This window comes from Bos mutus, chromosome 3 (genome assembly GCF_027580195.1).
Source record: "Bos mutus isolate GX-2022 chromosome 3, NWIPB_WYAK_1.1, whole genome shotgun sequence".
NCBI lineage: Eukaryota > Metazoa > Chordata > Mammalia > Artiodactyla > Bovidae > Bos > Bos mutus.
The window spans coordinates 19,996,823-20,016,670 of NC_091619.1; the positions used below are offsets into that span (position 1 = coordinate 19,996,823).

Here is a 19,848-nt window from a genome sequence, read left to right on the forward strand (position 1 = left end):
CCTGCACATAGCAGTGAAGATCCAACGTAGGCAAAAATAAATAACTCAATGCTAACTCCCTTTCTCCTGTCCCCAGCCCCTGGCAATTACTATTCTGCTTTCTGTCTCTATGAATTTGACTAGTCTAGGTACCCCATGTAAATGGAAACATTTTAAAAAATTGTTTTTAATTTACACAAATATTATAGGTTTATAGTCTTATTTTAAAAAATCAAACAATAATGAAATAGTGGGTATAAAAATAGTGGATATAAATATCAGGATGCAAACTCAGATGTTTAAGACATGTTAACTTCCTTAGTTTTCTACAATCAAACCCAATTTCTTCTTCCAGCCCCTGTTCCATTAGGTAGCAAGGACTTAAATCTTTATTTCTGCAGGGACTCCCCAGCCATTCTCTCCAGAGGTGCCTCTAATTTTCTAGAGGGCTGCCGATGTGCTACAGGCATGGAGAGAGGGGATCAAATACTTCTGGTGTTTGGTCATCAATACTTGTCCTCTTTGGCATCCACTGAGACTTCCCGAGCCTGTCCCCAGGTGTGAGTTCACACAGAGCACAGGTCATCCCCCTCAGGCTTATCCCAGACCTCCACAGGCACAGTTCTCCTCTCTCTCCCTCTTCCTTTTCCTCCCTCTGCTTTTTGCCTTTTCTTTTTGGCCACACCACTCACCTTGCAGGATCCTAGTTCTCTGACCAGGGAGTGAGGCCAGGCCCCAGCAGTGAAAACACTGAGTCCTAACCACCGGACCACCCTTAGCCCCTTCACCCTTTTTTATTTGTTTGTTTTCAATATAAAGACATGTGGTATGCTTTATTGAAAAAAAAAAACCAACTTCAGAAATAGTCCCTTCACCCTTTTATTCCCCGCTACCCTTATCTCTAGGAATGAGGAGCTATTTTAGCATAAAAGCAGATCACTCTTGTGCTCTGAGAGATGGTCTCTATTAGCAAGAGAGCAGCGTGTTGGTTGGTTGGTTTACAGATGTCACATTCTGAAAAAGACACAGCTTGACTCACTGTGGAAAATTCTTAAAGAGATGGGAATACCAGACTACCTTACCTGCCTCCTGAGAAATCTGTGTGCAGGTCAAGAAGCAACAGTTAGAACTAGACATGGAACAATGGACTGGTTCCAAATTGGGACAGGAGTACGTCAAGGCTGTATATTGTCACCCTGCTTATTTAACTTATATGCAGAGTACATCATGCAAAATGCCAGGCTGGATGAAGCACAAACTAGAATCAAGATTGCCAGGAGAAATATCAATAACCTCAGATATGCAGATGACACCACCCTTATGGGAGAAAGCAAAGAGGAACTGAAGAGCCTCTTGATGAAAGTGAAAGAGGAGAGTGAAAAAGCTGGCTTGAAACTCAACATTCAAAAAACTAAGATCATGGCATCCAGTCCCATGCCCTGGAGGAGGGCATGGCAACCTACCGCAGTATTCTTGCCTGAAGAATCCCATGGACAGAGGAGCCTGGTGGGCTACAGTCCATGGGGTCACAAAAGAGTCAGACGTGACTTGGCGGCTAATCAACAATGTACCTTTCACTTGATTTACCAGCTGCTAACATTTTCTCCATTTATATTTTCTCTCTACATATAAAGTAACATATGTTTGCATACACACATGTTATACATTCACATATACATTTTTTGAACCATTCAAGAGTCAGTTGCATATCATGACACTCCATCCCAGTGTACGTTAGCTTGTATCTCCCAAGAGCAGGAATATTATTTTCCATAAACCCAATGAACCCAAACAGAAGGTTTGACACTGATAACACACTGTTTTCAGGTTTAGAATCCATATTCAGTTTTTGCCAAAATGCTATTTAAGACAAAAAAAAATCTAGGATCCTATCAACAAACCGACTTTGCAGCATTGCTTTAATCAATAAATGTGTGCCAATTCAATGAAATGAGTTTCTCCCAGGGAGAGTTGTGGACAGAGAAGAGAAATGCATGAAAGATAGAGCCTTTGTTACTACCTTCAGAGACTGAGAGGATGGCAGGAGAAAAGGGGGAGAAGGCTCAGTCAGAGCTCAGGCTCTTGAAACAGACACTGAAGGGTCTCCTACTAAGTCCTTGGATCCTTGAAGATCTCAGATAGGCCTGGCCACCCAAAGTGGGTCATGGACTATTTTCTGCTCCATGCCAAATTTCTCTCTAGCAGATGCAGATTCCAGGGTGGATTCTGGGATCTTTATCTTCCATGTCTTGGTGCCCTTTGGGGTTTGGTCCCACTTTTTAGGATTTGGTCAGTGTTTTTTCTTATTTCTTTCTTTATTTTCTTTGGGTCTTTGTTGCTGTGCCTGGGTTTTCTTTAGTTGCAGGGAGCAGGGGCTACTCTCTAGGTGAGGGAAACGGGCTTCTCCTTGTGGGCTGTGGGTGAATCGGCTTCCGTAGCTTCAGCTCCTGGCCTCTGAAGCGTGGCCTTGGTGGTTGTGGTGGACAGGCTTAGTTGACCCACGGCATGTGGAATCTTCCCAGACAAGGGATGGAACCTGTGTCCCCTGCATTGGCAGGCGGATTCTTCCCCCCTAGACTACCAGGGAAGTCCACAGCGTTTCTTCTTAAGCTCAGTCTTCTTACTCGGAGCCCTGGTCGGGGCGGGGGGAAGGGGGATGAGCAAATGCAGCCTCTTCTTGCTGAGAGTGAAGGAGAAGGAAGGGTGTGTATGTGTGCGTGTGTGCGTGTGCACCCTCTCAACATCCCTCAGAGGAGCCCTCCTTGAACCTATGAGCCTGGGACCCCACCCTTCTATTGCTATGACAACCGCTTCTATGAGGACGTAGGGAGTAAAGAATTGTGAGTGCGGGGTTAGAGAGGGAACGCACCAGAGTCTCAATGCGTTAGTGATCATAGAACTTTATGATAATGAAGAAGAGAGATAATATGTCTCTGTCTTCGAATCTCGAAGTAGGAGGGCAGGATGGGACACAGCAGGTGCAAAGGCAGGGTGACTCCTGAAGTTCTGCCTGTGTGTGAGCAGTTCCACTTCTAACTAACCTCTCCTTCTTCTTCCCTTTAGGAGGTTAAAGAAGCTTGGGGATCCCCAGGGGTAGAAAACCCCTCCTTTAACACCACTGATATATCCTTGACACCCATCCACAGCTTCACTGATGACCTAGGCTATCAAGGGAGCCAGGACCTGACCAGCGTGAGTACCCCTCCTCTGGGGTCTCCCACCCCTTGCTCTACCACCATATGGGCATCTTAGGTCACTGACCTCCCCTTTGATGTTCTGTGGCAACCTTCCATATCTTGTCTATGTCCTTCCAATTCACATTTTTACTAAACATGGCTCAAATTGACTCCTTCCAGGAAAAAATACCAATAGTAATAGTAGTCACAGCTTATATCCACTGAATACTTACAACATGCCATTTTATGAAAATTTATCTCTCATTTAAACTTCATAAGAACCCTGTACGGTCAATACTATTATTATCCCCATTTTTCAGATGAGGAAATGGAGACAAAGGTAAATTAAGTAACTCTCCCAAGATTGCCTAAAAGATGCTAGAGTCTGAGCTCAGTTTGTGTGACTCAGAATCTCACACACAAAACTGCCTCCGGCTAGCTACTCCATTTTTATGAGTGTGCTCCATTGTACCTTCTCAACATTTATACGCTGTTGAACACACTTGATATATGAACTTACTTGCTTGTTTATTTGGGGAGGGTTTAAATGCTAGCTGTAATTTTGTTATTGAGCTATAATTGACATACAATACAACTATACATATTTAAAGTGTACAACTTTATGTTTTGACAATGTATGTGCTTGCAAAACCATCACCACAATCAAGATAATAAACAGATCCATCACCTTCAAATAGGAACCGCCTGGATTTCTAGAACAGATAAATTAGAGGGTTATTACCTAACTTCTAAAGGGATTCTTTAACCAAAGCATTTGAATCCTTTTTAAAATAATGAGCTATCATTGGATACACTTAGAATATGCCTGTGTGTCCTTGGCTGATACTGCTTGGTAACTTCTCTTGGGTCATTTTAAGCGCATGTCTTCCCTGGGCAGGGCAGTCTAAAGCTGTGCTTCCCGCTCTGTACTCACCAGCAGGTGGGTGCTTGGCTTAATCTTTCCCTCTGATCTCAATCCTTCTCTGCCTCACTTCCCCCCCTTAGACTCGAAGTCCCATATGTAATGGGATGGGTCAGTGGAGAGCACACTTCATTCCTTGCTCTCGGATTCTTCAAGGAAGAAGATCCCAGCCTTGTTCCAGGCAAGAGACAGAAGCGGAATAAGATTGCCATTTTCCGGATGAGGAGAAATAAGGTGAGGGAGGAAGATGAGAATGACAAGGAGGATGAGGAGGACAAGGCAGGGCGCTCTCCTAGGGTGAGACGGAAGCAACACGCATACTCAAAGACCCGCCAACCAAAGCAAAAGGAGAATTCAGGCATCTCGGAAAGTAACTTGAACACGACTGTCTCCAATACCAAGTCATCTCCCTGGAGTATGATGGAGTTCCGGCAATACTTGTGTATGTGCTGCCGAACTAAGCAGAAGTTAGTGGAGGAGAACAAAGCATCAGATTCCAAAGAAAGGAGAAACCGAGATGAAAAGGAGAATGGAGTCACAGGTTCTATTAATGAGCAAGTGAGGCAACAGGCTCCTGAAGGAACTCCAGGGGAAGTTCCAGGCAAAAGCCAGGAGAACAGAGAGTGTAATCCTTCAACTTGTAAATAAAGCAAATTTTATTTTTATGGATGGTATGTACGAACCTAATTGATGATCTTAATTATTTTTGTAGATGTATCCACTTTCTTCCTCCTCATCCTCCCCTTTCATCTCTCTGAACATCTTCTCATCCTTTCTAATACTATGTGAATTTCCATCTCTGAGACATGGGGCTAGTGTATGGGTGGGTGAGACCTGGAGAGGGGTCAGGAGGCTTCCGAAACCCTTGAGGCCTGCAACTCCAAGAAGGTGAAAAACAGCCTGAAGAGAAGAGTCTTGGGGTAATTAATGAGGGAGGCTTCAAGGCCTAGCTTTCCGGGTTTCAACCCCAGACTTGTCTCAATTTCTCCCTCATAACTCTCAGCTCTATATAGCAAAACTTTTGAGCTTCTGATTGTAGCAAATAAGAAGACCAGCAAAAAAACTGCCTGAAGGGATTCTCGAGGCCATTTTCAAGATTGCCATCACGGCGACAAAGTTTAAGACTAGCTTCCAAATTTATATTGCCATCTCACTTTTCCTTCCTTAGCTTGACTAAAGGAGAAAAAAAAAGAGACACTTTCCCTCCAGGTTCTATCTTCTCCCTTCCCCACATATTCACTAATCATTCAGAAGGAATCTTAGAAATCAGGAAAATATCTCAGGGCAGATTCCCTAGAAGCTGAGCCTGAGATGGAGGTTCTTGTCAAGGGTTTTATTGAGAGATGTTCTCACGAGAGGGAAGGTGGACGAGGGAAGCAGATTAGGGCAGGGCAGAAAGCTAGGCAGGTTTGTTAAGAGTTAACAGTTAAGTCTGTGTCCACCTGATCCCTGAGAGCTCTGACCTGTGGGTTACATCTCAAAACTGGTTGCACTTTTGAGGCAGGGGGTTGGCCTTTTGTAAGCCCATGTCAGTCACTGTGGGCTGCTCGAGGTTCTCCAGTGAGGTAGCCTCCCTGCTGACTGAAGGCAGTTCTTTGGTGAAGGACTGTGAGCTGTTAGTCATCAACTCCATAGCAGCTGGAAATGGGTGTGTGGCCCCATAAAGGGAATCTGGGCAGGGCAATTCTGTAATTCATTGAAATTCTTGTGTTTCCCAGGATATGCTTAATTTTTGTAAATGTCCCAGGTGTGCTTGAAATATGTATTACAGTAAAGTGCGTAAAAGTTAACATAAAAATGGAGAAAGAGCAGCTGTCCTTACAGAAGAACTGCAATGAACACATTGAGAGATAGAAAACCACTACTAAAACATCAAGAGTCATAATTGTTGGAGCAACACCCAACCATGGAAGGTGAAATTAATGGGTTAAAAATTGAGGAGAAACAGGGTACTTGCACAGTCTTGAAGTATCTCCTTCAAGGTATTTATTAATTACATAGATCAAAATAATAACTTTACAAGCAGAAACGCAGTGGATCCCACCTCCTTTTAACTAAGTTATCAAGGTTAACATTGCCAATGATAAGACATGTTGACACTGTGTACCCCTGATATGGTGTGCTGAGAAGGCTCGCATGTCAAAATGCATAACCTCTGTCTAAGCATGAGAAATATCAGACAAACCACCAAATTGAGAGACATTGTACAAAATGATTGACCGATACTCCTCAAAAGTGCCAAGGCTCAAATAGATATATAGTTGTCAAGGGGGAGGCAGGATGAGGGAGGAATAGATTGGGAGTTTGGGATTAGCAGATGCAAACAATTATATACAGAATGGATAAACAACAAGGTCCTACTGTAATCCTACTGTATAGCACAGGGAGCTATATTCAATATCCTGTATTAAGCCATAATGGAAAATAATATTAAATATATATATATGAAACTGACCACTTTGCTGTACACCAGAAACTAACAAAACATTGTAAATCAACTATACTTCAAAAAGTAAATTTAAAAAATGATTTAAAAAATATTTTTAGCATGCCACATTGCATGTGGGATCTTAGTCCCAACCAGAGATTGAAACTGTGCCAACCTGCAATGGGCAGGCGGAGCTTTTGTTGTTTTTTTTTTGGAAGGGGGGAGTCTTAACCACTAGACAGCTAGTATAGTTCCTAATTAATGAATTTTAAAAAATGTTCACCACAATCCCGAAAAAAGAGTGCCAAGGCTCTGAAAGACTTTCACATAGTAAAGGAGACTAAGGAAAGTGGACAATTATTAATAAATACAATGTGGGATTCTGGATTGGATCCTGGAACAGAAAGGACAAAGTGGTAAAGGTCAAATAAAGTCTGTAGTTTAGCTCATGTTATCATATCAGCGTTAATTCACTTTGGTAATTTTACTGTGATTGTGCAAGATATTGGGCTTTCCAGGTGGCACACTCTCAAAGAACCTGCCTGCCAATGCTGGAGATGTGTGTTGGACTCCTGGCTTGGGAAGGGCCTCTGGAGAAGGAAATGACTGCCCACTCTAGTATTCTTGTTTGGAGAATCCCACAGACAGAGGAGCCTGGCAGGCTACAGTCCATAGGGTCACAAAGACTCAAACACAACTGAGCGACTAACACACACACAGACACACACACGGAAATCACAGAGTCAGACACGACTGAAGTGACTTAGCATGCACACACGCATGCAAGATACTAACAATAAGAGAAGCTGGGTGAAGAATATTTGTACTATTTTTGTAATTTTTCTGTAAGTCTTTCTCCTTACAGAAGAACTGTAAAGAGAAATAGTTCAGTTCAGTTCAGTCACCCAGTCGTGTCTGACTCTTTGCAACCCCATGAACCACAGCACGCCAGGCCTCCCTGTCCATCACCAACTCCCAGAGTCCACCCAAATCCATGTCCATTGAGTCAGTGATGCCATCCAACCATCTCATTCTCTGTCGTCCCCTTCCCCTCCTGCCCTCAATCCTTCCCAGCATCATGGTCTTTTCAAATGAGTCAGCTCTTTGCATCAGTATTGGAGTTTCAGCCTCAACATCAGTCCTTCCAATGAACACCAGAACTGATCTCCTTTAGGATGGACTGGTTGGACCTCCTTGCAGTCCAAGGGACTTTCAAGAGTCTTCTCCAACACCACAGTTCAAAAACATCAATTCTTCGGCACTCAGCTTTCTTTATAGTCCAACTCTCACATCTATACATGACCACTGGAAAAGCAAGGAGAAATAAGGACAAAATTATTTCAAAACAAAACATAAATAAATGCTCATTCTAAGAAATCATAGCAATCAATCCTCAGTTCAAGGAATAGGACATTATCAGTACCCTAGAGTCGGACACGACTGAAGCAACTTAGCAGCCTCCTTCTTAATCACAGATTCTTATTTCCCATGGAGGTCACCACTGTGGTGAATTTTATGGTAATTACTTCAAGGTCCAATGCTGTAAAGAACAGTGTTGCATAGGAACCTGGAATGTTAAGTCCATGAATCAAGGCAAACTGGAAGTGGTCAAACAGGAGATGGCAAGAGTGAACATTGACATTTTAGGAATCAGCGAACTAAAATGGACTGGAATGGGAGAATTTAACTCAGATGACCATTATATCTACTACTGTGGGCAGGAATCCTTTAGAAGAAATGGAGTAGCCATCATAGTCAACAAGAGTCCGAAATGCAATCTCAAAAAAGACAGAATGATCTCTGTTCATTTCCAAAGCAAACCATTCAGTCTCACAGTAATCCGAATCTCTGCCCCAACCAGTAATGCTGAAGAAGCTGAAGTTGAACAGTTCTATGAAGACCTACAAGACCTTTTAGAACTAACACCCAAAAAAGATGTCCTTTTCATTATCAGGGGACTGGAATGCAAAAATAGGAAGTCAAGAAACACCTGGAGTAACAGGCAAATTCGGCCTTGGAGTACAGCATGAAGCAGGGCAAAGGCTAACAGAGTTTTGCCAAGAGAACGCACTAGTCATAGCAAACATTCTCTTCCAACAACACAAGAGAAGACTCTACACATGGATATCACCAGATGGCCAACACCGAAATCAGGTTGATTATATTCTTTGCAGCCAAAGATGGAGAAGCTCTATACAGTCAGCAAATACAAGACTGGGAGTGGACTGTGGCTCAAATCATGAACTACTTATTGCAAAATTCAGACTTAAATTGAAGAAAGTGGGGAAAATCACTAAACCATTCAGGTATGACCTAAATCAAATCCCTTATGATTATACAGTGGAAGTGAGAAATAGATTTAAGGGACTAGATCTGATAGACAGAGTGCCTGATGAACTATGGATGGAGGTTCATGACATTGTTCAGGAGACAGGGATCAAGACCATCCCCAAGAAAAAGAAATGAAAAAAAGCAAAATGGCTATCTGAGGAGGCTTTACAAATAGCTGTGAAAAGAAGAAAAGCGAAAAGCAAAGGAGAAAAGGAAAGATATAAGCATCTGAATGCAGAGTTCCAAAGAACAGCAAAGAGAGATAAGAAAGCCTTCCTCAGTGATCAGTGCAAAGAATTAGAGGAAAACAATAGAATAGGAAAGACTAGAGATCTCTTCAAGAAAATTAGAGATACCAAGGGAACATTGCATGCAAAGATGAGCTCGATAATGGACAGAAATGGTATGGACCTAACAGAAGCAGAAGATATTAAGAAGAGGTGGCAAGAATACTCAGAAGAACTATACAAAAAAGATCTTCATGACCCAGTTAATCACAATGGTGTGATCACTTACCTAGAGCCAGACATCCTGGAATGTGAAATCAAGTGGGCCTTAGGAAGCATCACTATGAACAAAGCTGGTGGAGGTGATGGAATTCCAGTTGAGCTATTTCAAATCCTGAAAGATGATGCTATGAAAGTGCTGCACTCAGTATGTCAGCAAATTTGGAAAACTCATCAGTGGCCACGGGACTGGAAAAGGTCAGTTTTCATTCCAATCCCAAAGAAAGGAAATGCCAAAGAATGCTCAAACTACCACACAATTGCACTCATCTCACATGCTAGTAAAGTAATGCCAAAATTCTCCAAGCCAGGCTTCAGCAATACCTGAACTGTGAACTTCCAGATATTCAAGCTGGTTTTAGAAAAGGCAGAGGAACCAGAAATCAAATTGCCAACATCCGCTGAATCATCGAAAAAGCAAGAGAGTTCCAGAAAAACATCTATTTTCTGCTTTATTGACTATGCCAAAGTCTTTGACTATGTGGATCACAATAAACTGTGGAAAATTCTGAAAGAGATGGGAATACCAGACCACCTTACCTGCCTCTTGAGAAACCTGTATGCAGGTCAGGAAGCAACAGTTAGAACTGGGCATGGAACAACAGACTGGTTCCAAATAGGAAAAGGAGTACGTCAAGGCTGTATATTGTCACCCTGCTTATTTAACTTCTATGCAGAGTACATCATGAGAAACGCTGGGCTGGAGGAAGCACAAGCTGGTATCAAGATTTCAGGGAGAAATATCAATAACCTCAGATATGCAGATGACACCACCCTTATGGGAGAAAGCAAAGAGTAACCGAAGAGCTTCTTGATGAAAGTGAAGAGGAGAGTGGAAAAGTTGGCTTAAAGCTCAACATTCAGAAAACGAAGATCATGGTATCCGTCCCATCACTTCATGACAAATCGATGGGGAAACAGGGGAAACAGTGATTGACTTTATTTTGGGGGGCTCCAAAATCACTGCAGATGATGATTGCAGCCATGAAATTAAAAGACTTTTACTCCTTGGAAGGAAAGTTATGACTAACATAGACAGCATATTCAAAAGCAGAGACATTAGTTTGTCAATAAAGGCTATGTCAAGGCTATGGTTTTTCCAGTAGTCATGTATGGATGTAAGAGTTGGACAATAAAGAAAGCTGAGTGCCGAAGAATTGATGCTTTTGAACTGTGGTATTGGAGAAGACTCTTGAGAGTCCCTTGGACTGCAAGGAGATCCAACCAGTCCATCCTAAGGGAGATCAGTCTTGGTGTTTATTGGAAGGACTGATATTGAGGCTGAAACTCCAGTACTTTGGCCACCTGATGTGAAGAGCTGACTCATTTGCAAAGACCCTGATGCTGGTAAAGATTGAGGGCAGGAGGAGAAGGGGACAACAGAGGATGAGATGTTTGGATGGCATCACCGACTCAATGGACATGAGTTTGGGTAAGCTCTGGGAATTGGTGATGCACAGGGAGGCCTGGCGTGCTGTGGTTCATGGGGTTGCAAAGAGTCGGACACGACTGAGCGACTGAACTGAGCTGAATGAGTCTTTATTCATTGTATATTCCCAAGGAAAAAAAGGGGAAGGGAAAACAGAATGTGTGTTACAAAATGATAGCAAGTGGGAAAGGAAGTACCCGGCACAACAAAATCAACCATCAAATAAACACTGCCCAGATGGGGTTGCCAAAGCCCAAGAGGGCTATGTTTCCTGTAGTTCGGGAATGAGAGGAAAGGATGAAGGAAAGAACAGATGGGTACATGGTTTTCTACCCCCTTTCCTCATCATAAATTTAAGATTTCACACCTATGGCTTCTAGCAGTAAACATGGAGTTATATTCATCCATCTTCTATTAAACAATCTTGTCGCCTATTGGATATCAATTTCTCACACCTGCATAAAAGTTCCTACGTGACTTGGATATACATTCATCTTTCCTTTTGTGGTCTTCTAACCCCACTTTCTACATGGAAGACCCCCCCATTGCTCCTGTCTACCCTCAGACTTGAGATTAAAATAGGTTTTAATCCATCCAAAGACAGCAGTCTGCTTAGCGTGAATCACATCAAGGAATGGTCATGACTCAGGAGACTGGGAACAAGGGATGAAGAGTTCCTAGCTTCTTCAGGATTTTTGCACAGATCATTTAAACGCAGGCACCCCACAAATTAAATATACAGGTGTATGGGCTATTTTAGGGGACACAAAGGTGGACATAAGAGGGGGTAGGAATCTAGTTTTTAGGACAGACAATCTTGTTCAAAATAGGAAATAGGGGAAGGGGAAGACAAAAGAAAGTGTGGGTCAAGACACCCTACTTCAAGAAGAGGGGCCCCCAGGCTTATGTTTCAGATATTTTTGCCTGGTGCAAAACCTTTTGTCAAAGATGCTCTGGCTATTTTTCTCAAAATGGAAAGAAGTTTGTAAACAATAAAACTCTAAAAGAACATGGAGAAGACCAACACATTATATTTACACAAACTATACCACCCAGCAATCACCAAATCAGCTACTTGTGAGGTCCTACAAAGCCCAGATAAATGTTATAACTAGAGGGGGAGTAGCAGTTGGGGGAGACAAGAACCCAGGCTCAGACCCACATCACCCAATGCGTGCTATTGCATTTGCCCCTTTACAACACTATGAGGTAGGTTTGCAGGGATCTCACAGCATGTAAATGAAACTCCCTTTTTCCCTTTAGCCACCATGATACTAGTCACTTCTGCAGCAGGGCAGGACCGTGGCTCTGGGAACCACGAAGAAGCCATAGCTGATGGTCTCCCTCGAAGACAAGCAGGAAATGCCCAGAATTGTTTAAAGTTAAGGATCTTGTCCTTGCTTCATGTATCCAACCCTGGGCAGCTCAAAATGGGTACAGAGACATTGCTCTTAAAACCTATCTTTACCAACTCACGTTTTTTATTAAAAAAAAAAAAACACACATACAATATACCCTGCTGTGCCTGGTAAAGTGAAGTGAAGTTGCTCAGTCATATCTGACTCTTTGCAACCCCATGGACTGCAGCCTCCCAGGCTCCTCTGCCCATGGGATTCTCCAGGCAATAGTCCTGGAGTGGATTGCCATTTCCTTCTCCAGGGGATCTTCCCAACCCAGGGCTTGAACCCGGGTCTCCCACACTGTAGACAGACACTTTACTGTCTGAGCCACCAGAGAAGCCCGCTGTGCCTGGTAGGTTTAACCCAATCCAGTGAAGGATGGATTTGATATGTAAAGTGAGTCCTGTGCCCTGGGATTAGAGGTCTAGAATGGGATCCTTTATCACACCTACAGAGGACCTTTGCCTAATCTTAGCTTCCCCTCTCTGCTTTTACCTGGCCCAGCCTTTCCTAACCTCTCTGCACCACCTCTCCCTATTCAAACCAATTTCCAATCTTTCAGTAGAAGACTAAGTCATGCAGCAACCCAGTAAAAACCTAGTCTCTTATGAAACATTGAAGATGGAGGGGTTTCAAGAGGACACCACAGCAGAAAGTGAAAATGAAAGTCACTCAGTTGTGTCTGACTCTTTTCGACCCCATGGACCATACAGTCCATGGAATTATCTAGGCCAGAATACTGGAGTGGGTAGCCATTCCCTTTTCCAGGGGATCTTGCCCACCCAGGAATCGAACCCAGGTCTCCCTCACTGCAGGCGAATTCTTTACCAGCTGAGCTACCAGGGAATCTGGCATAAAAGCCAGCTCTAACTGGCAAAAATGAGGTAGTTCAATAGGCTATACACTTCAAATAGTTGTTCTCTCTGGTGATAGAGCAACAAAAAGCATTCCTATCGTGCAGACCCAGAGCTCCTGCCAACTCACCCCTGAGATTGCTCACATACCTGAGAACACAGTGCAGGTATGGGGTCTTAGATTAAAATATACAAGAATACAAAACCAGAATATTTATATATCATGAAAAAATAGTTAAAATACACAAGATACGTCATTCCCCAAGAACTAGTGTGGTTGGAATCCTGGAGAAAGAAGGACCCAAGGCATAGTCACCAAGGGCAGCAAATAAATAAAATTGTATTGGTCCTGAATGGGGTGGGAGTGAGCTTAGAAGCACCAGGACTGCAGCTGTTTCTTCAGACCATCCCTTTCGCCTGTCATCACAACCCACTGCTTAGGACAGTTCTCAGCACTCCATTCCAAGAGGGGGTTATGAGAAGACAAGATGTGGAAAACCCTGCCTCCCTGCTGACAAATTTCCTCCCACAGAATGCAGTGACTTGTGGGTTGGGTTCATCAATCTGGTCTCATGCTTAATCTTTTCACTCTGGCATGGGAAATATTATTCCATCTCCTTTAAGAGTAAAACAAATTCTCTACCCAGGCCACTTTCAAAAGCTGGAGATTCTGGGGGTGCAGACTCAGATAAAGCATGCAGGGAGGGTTAACCCCCAAAGCCCTCACATGCATTTGGAGAGAGCGTGACTGGAGTTCCTTCGTTTCATGACTTCCTCCCACCAAGAGAGAAGAGGGGGTGATGCTCTGCACCCCGGCCTGAGATACATGGCAGTGCAGCTGCCCCCTATCCACCCTGTCCCCACTTACTCCACTCTGCCGATTGATGCCTGCTTCTCAAAACTTTCTGATCACGAAAGGATAGCTGCTACCTACTGTGGCTCAATTCTGGGCCTCTGGGAACGTGGCAGGGCTACGGTTCTCTTCCTCCTCCCGAAAGTAGGCTTTCTTTCCCTGGGAGCTGGGAGCTTGCTGGGCCTTCAACAGACATGAGGCTACCATATGATTGGTGCTGTAGCAGAAGTGGCATTTGTTGGACTGGGGTGACAGGTTGCATTTCTTGGCATGATGGTCTGCTGCTGCTGCTGCTGCTAAGTTGATTCAGTCGTTTCAGACTCTGTGTGACCCCATAGATGGCAGCCAACCAGGCTCCCCCGTCCCTGGGATTCTCCAGGCAAGAACACTGGAGTGGGTTGCCATTTCCTTCTCCAACGCATGAAAGTGAAAAGTGAAAGGGAAGTCGCTCAGCCGTGTCCAACTCCTAGTGACCCCATGGACTGCAGCCTACCAGGCTCCTCTGTTCATGGGATTCTCCAGGCAAGAGTACTGGAGTGGGGTGCCATTGCCTTCTCCGGCATGATGGTCTAGACCTCCACAGTTGTAGCACATCTCTCCCTTTGACCTGTGTTTCTGCATATTCTTTCCTTTGGGTCGCCTTTCGCTCCCAACACAGAACAGCACACCAGGGCCCATGACTCGGATAGAGGCCAGGCCCTCGGCTGACTTCTTAAAGGTGAACTCCACAGCCTCGCCCTCCTTCAAGCGCCAGAAGCCCTCCAGGTGCAGCTTGCTCTGGTGCACAGAGACACCCACTGCAGGGCTGATCGTGACCCCTACCCGGGTGGGTCATGGACAGGACGCCAAATGCCAAGCACACGCTGAAGCATTCATAGAAGCCAGCACTGTGGAGTACCTGTGGCTCCTTGGGCGCCTCCTCTGGCGCCTTGGTGCAGCCACCTGCAAACCGGTGGCGTGACACAGAGCCCAAGGTCTATGAGCCCGCAGCCCCAGGCCCCTGCTCCCCATTGTATGCATTTATATGCATTTTGTATATCCATTCCTCTACCAGTGGACACTTGGGTTGCTTCCACATCTTAGCTATTGTGAATAATGCTGCTACCAACATAGGTGTTCAAATACCTCTTTAAGACCCTGCTTTCAGTTCTTTGGGGTATATACACAGAAGTGGAATTGCTGGACCATAATGTAATTCTATTTTTAATTTTAAAAAATGACATATGCACACTGCAATACTTGTTTATTTTTGTTTGCACCGAGTCTTCCTTGCTGCACACACGCTACTCTCTGGTTACGATGCTCAGTCTCGCTGCGATAACTTCTCTTGCTGTGGAGCAGGGGCTCTAGGCATGTGGGCTGCGGTGGTTACTGCATGGGGGCTCATTAGTTGCGGCTTGAAGGTCCTAGAGTGTGCAGGCTTTAGTACTTTTGGGGTGTGGGCTCAGTAGCTGCAACTTGCAAGCTCTAAAACGCAGGCTCAATATTTGCAGCTCATGGGTTTAATTGCTCTGAGGCATGTGGGATTTTCCCAGATCAGGGATCAAACTGATGTCTCCTGCATTGGCAGGCAGAATTTTTATTACCACAGAGCCACCAGGAAAGCCCATCCCATCAGTTTTTACAGGTAATTTTTTGTCATTATTTAAATATCGTATAATAATTCACATTGTTATGTCTTTTTGACCGATGGTTTAATTAGTAGTATATTTCATTATTTCCAAAAATCTTGAGTTCTAGAAAACTGTATTAAGATTAGAGATTGTACTTTGTATTATCATTTTATAATTTTTCGGCAGAGCAGCAGTTGGGATCTTAGTTCTCAGACCAGGGATCGAACCCACACACCAGTCACTTCCCTGGACCACCAGGGAAGTCTTGATATTTTGTATTATTTCTATCCTTTAAAATTCATTGAAAATTGCTATATTCCCAGCATATGTTCAGTGTTTGCAGATGTTCCATGTATGCTTGAAAATATGTATATACATGTATATTCTAGTTTATTGGATGTAGTATTATATGGATTGCTTTTCATTGAAAATAAGATGCACCCAGTATTTTTTTTTGCTAGGGTTGCCTTAAAAAAAGTACCACAAAACAGAGAGCTCTAACAATAGAAATTTATTGTCTCACAGTTCTGGAGGATAGAAGTATGAGACTAAGATGCTGGCAGTATTTGTTCTTTGGAAGGCTGGAGGAAGAACATGTTCCATACCTCTCCCCTAGCATCTGATGGTTTGCTGGTAATTTTTAGTATCAGTATGTGCTATGCTTAGTCACTCAGTTGTGTCCGACTCTGGCTCCTCCTCCAGGGGATCTTCCTGACCCAGGGACTGAACCCGAGTCTCCTGCATCTCCTGCATTGCAGACTATTCTTTACTGCTGAGCCACTGGGGAAGCCCTACTCCTGGTATGACCTCATCTTAATCAATTTCACCTGCAATGACCCAACCCCCCCTTTCCAAGTACGGTCACATTCTGAGGTACTGAGGGTTACGACTTTAACATATGACTTTTTGAGAGACACAGTCCAACATATAACACACTGTTACTTTACTTACTATCAAAAAGCTTTAAAATGTTATCAGTTTAAAAAAATGCTACCAATTAAACTATAACTCAATACCGGGATACCGACGGATTAAAACAAACAAACAATAAACCAAAAAACCCTATCAGTGGCTCAGAGGTTAAAGCGTCTGCCTCCAATGCAAGAGACCCGGGTTCGATCCCTGGGTCGGGAAGATACCCTGGAGAAAAAAATGGTAACCCACTCCAGTATTCTTGCCTGGAGAATCCTATGGACGGAGAAGCCTGATTGGCTACAGTCCACGGGGTCACAAAGAGTCGGACACGACTGAGCGACTTCACTTTCACTTTCACTTTTAGAGTTAATTAACACTGATACTTTTTCCCTGCCTGTTGTATCAATTATAGAGATAGGTATATTGAAATCTATGATTGGGAGTTTTTCTAATTCTCTTTGTAGTGCTCTCAATTTTTTTCTTTTTATATATTAAGGCCATGTTATTGGATGCATAAATATTAATATTTAAGATGGTTATATATTTTTCCAGTGAATGTTACCTTTCATCTTTATGAGTTAACTCTTAAGTGTTACTTTCTGCCTGAAATTCTAGCTAGTTTATTATCAATATAGCTATCCTAATTTTCTACTGGTTTGTGTTGATACAGTTTATCTTTTTCCAAACTGTTATTTTGAATTTTTCTATTTTCTTATGTTCAATAAATGTCTTATGGTCAGGATACACTTAGATTGTTTCCCTTACCCCCAGCTCCACCCACTGAGGAATTCAGAATGTTTCATTTAAAGGTGAGTGATTGGGCTTCCCTGGTGGCTCAGTGGTAAAGAACCTGCCTACCAATGCAGGAGACACTTGTTCGATTCCTGGTCCTGGAGGATTCCACATACCGCAGAGCAACTAAGCCCAAGCGTGAACCCACATGCTGCAATACTGAAGCCTGTGTTCCACAGGAGAAGTCACCGCACTGAGAAGCCTGCACCTCACAACAAAGAGTAGCCCCCACTCACCAGAACCAGAAAAATGCCTGCACAGCAGCGAAGACCCAGCACAGCCAATAAATAAATAAAATTATTTAAAAAAGAAAGAAAAATAAAGGTGAGTGATTAAAACCAGACCTTTACGAGTCTTCTCTTGGACACCAGCCTCTCTTTGAGGCTGGGCCTTGTCTCTCCTCCCCCATCACTCTGCAAAGAAGGCTATGACTCAGGTGGTGGCAAGGCCTCTGGGATGAAAGGTTGCTCCTCCCCACAAAGCAGCTGGTTTGGGAGCTACCCACCATGGGCTCTGTGAGTGCCCTTGGGGTGTCTTGACCCCTGCTCAGCGTCAGGGCAGGCTCAGTGCCTCCCCTCCCTGCAGAGGAGACCACCAGTGAGCCTGGGGCCTTCTGGACTTGGCCTCCGTGTCCCCAGTAGATGTAGGATAGGATGTAGCTTGGGCTGTCCTGCAGGCTCACATCAGAGCATCCATTCACAAGATCTTCAGGGCCTTGTAGTTAGATTTTTATTTTATTGATCCAACCTGACAGTCTTTGAGTTCTTTTTTTTTTCAGCTGTGCAGACTTAGTTGCTACATAGCATTCAGGATGGTCTTCCCTGTTGGCTGGGTGGTAAAAAATTTGCCTGCTAAGCAGGAGACATGGGTTTGATCTCTGGGTTGGGAAGATCCCCTGGAGAAGGAAATGGCAACCTACTCCAGTATTCTTGCCAGGAAAATCCCATGGACAGAGGAGCCTGGCAGTCTACAGTCCATGGGGTGGCACAACAGTTGGACACAACTTAATGACTAGACAGCAACTAGCATTCAGGATATTAGTTCCTGAACCAGGGATAAACCTGAGTCCCGTGCATTGCAAGGTAGATTCCCAACCACTGAACCACCAGTCCCAAACTTTGACTTTTAATTGAAGCATTTAATACATCTACATTTAATAAAATTACTTATATATTAAAGTTTAAATCTGCCATATTGTGTGGAAGTTCTATTTTGTATATTCTGTCTGGCTTTGTCTTATTTAAACTTTTCAATTTGACTAATTTTAGATTTACAGAATGATTGTAAAGACAGTAAAAGAGTTCCTGTATACCCACACCTGGTTTTCCCTATTATTATCATCTTACATTACTATGGTACATTTTTATAATTAATGAACCACTACTGATACATTATCATTAACTTAAAGTCTATACTTTATTCAGATTTATTTGTTTTACTTAATATCCTTTTACTGTTCCAGGGTCCTGTCCTGGAACATTAGGGCATTACATTTACTCCTTTCTCCTAAGGCTCCTCTTGGTTGTAACAATTTTCCAGCCTTTCCTTGTTTTTGATGACCTTGACAGTTTCCAGGAGTACTGGATAGATATTTCGTAGAATGTCCCCAGTTGGAACATGTTTGTTTTTCTCATGATTGGATTGAGGTTATAAGTTTGGAGGAGGAAGAGAACAGAGGTAAAATGTAGCTTTCCTCACATCATCTCACGAGTACATACTCTCAACATGCTTTATCACTGACCCTGGTCACCTGACTGAGGTAGTGTCCCCCCACTCTAATGCCCCCCACCCCAGCCCTTTCCACACTATACTCTGTTAGGTAGGCGTGTGCAGCCTACAAGTGAGGAATGGGTATTCTGTTCCTCTCCTTGAGGGCAGAATATTTACATACGTTGTTTGTAATTTTTCTACACAGGTTTGTGTCTTCTCACTCATTTATTTATTCAATTATTTATTTGTATCAGTACAGATGCAAGAGCATTTATTTTATACTTACTTGTTTTGCTGCTTAAATTGTTCTAGCTTTGGCCATCGGGAGCTCTTTCAGTTGGCTCTTGTATCCCTTTGGCATGCACCCATCATTATATGATTTTTTTTCCTTTTTTTTTTCCTTTTTATTATGACTAAAGATTATTACCCTTTGGAATTTCCCTTAGTGTGAGACTGCTGGTTGTGGGCTGTTTTCGTTTGTCTGAAAATATCTTTGTTTTGTTTTCATTTTTTGAATGATGTTTTCTCTGGGCTCCCACCTTCTTTAAACATAGGGAAGATGGCATTTCACTCTTCTGCCTTCCAGTTTTGCAGTTGAGATATAAGCGGTTGTCTGTTGTTCCTCTGAGGATAAACCATCTTTATTCCCTAGTTTCTTTAGGATGTTTTCTTTTTGCTTTCCCCTTTTTGCAGAGTTTAAGTCACTGGATTTCCTGAATCTGTGAATTGATGGCTTTCATCAATTGTACATAATTCTGACATTACTTCTTCAGGTTGCTTTTTTCCGTTTCTCTCCTCTCCTTGGACTCCAGGTAAACATAATTTAGCCCAACTTCGTGTCTCTTCTGTATTTTCCATCCTTACTTTTCAAGTTTCATTCTGTTTCTATAATCTACCAATTCTCTCCTCAGCTATGTCTAGTCTGCTATTAAACCCATCT

General features: G+C 43.2%; 1 pseudogene; it reads right to left on the reverse strand.

The window, feature by feature from the left end:
• Window positions 1–13,965: 13,965 nt before the first annotated feature.
• LOC102269836 (protein lin-28 homolog A pseudogene) lies at window positions 13,966–14,956 on the reverse strand (annotated as a pseudogene).
• Between the last annotated feature and the right edge of the window lie 4,892 nt (window positions 14,957–19,848).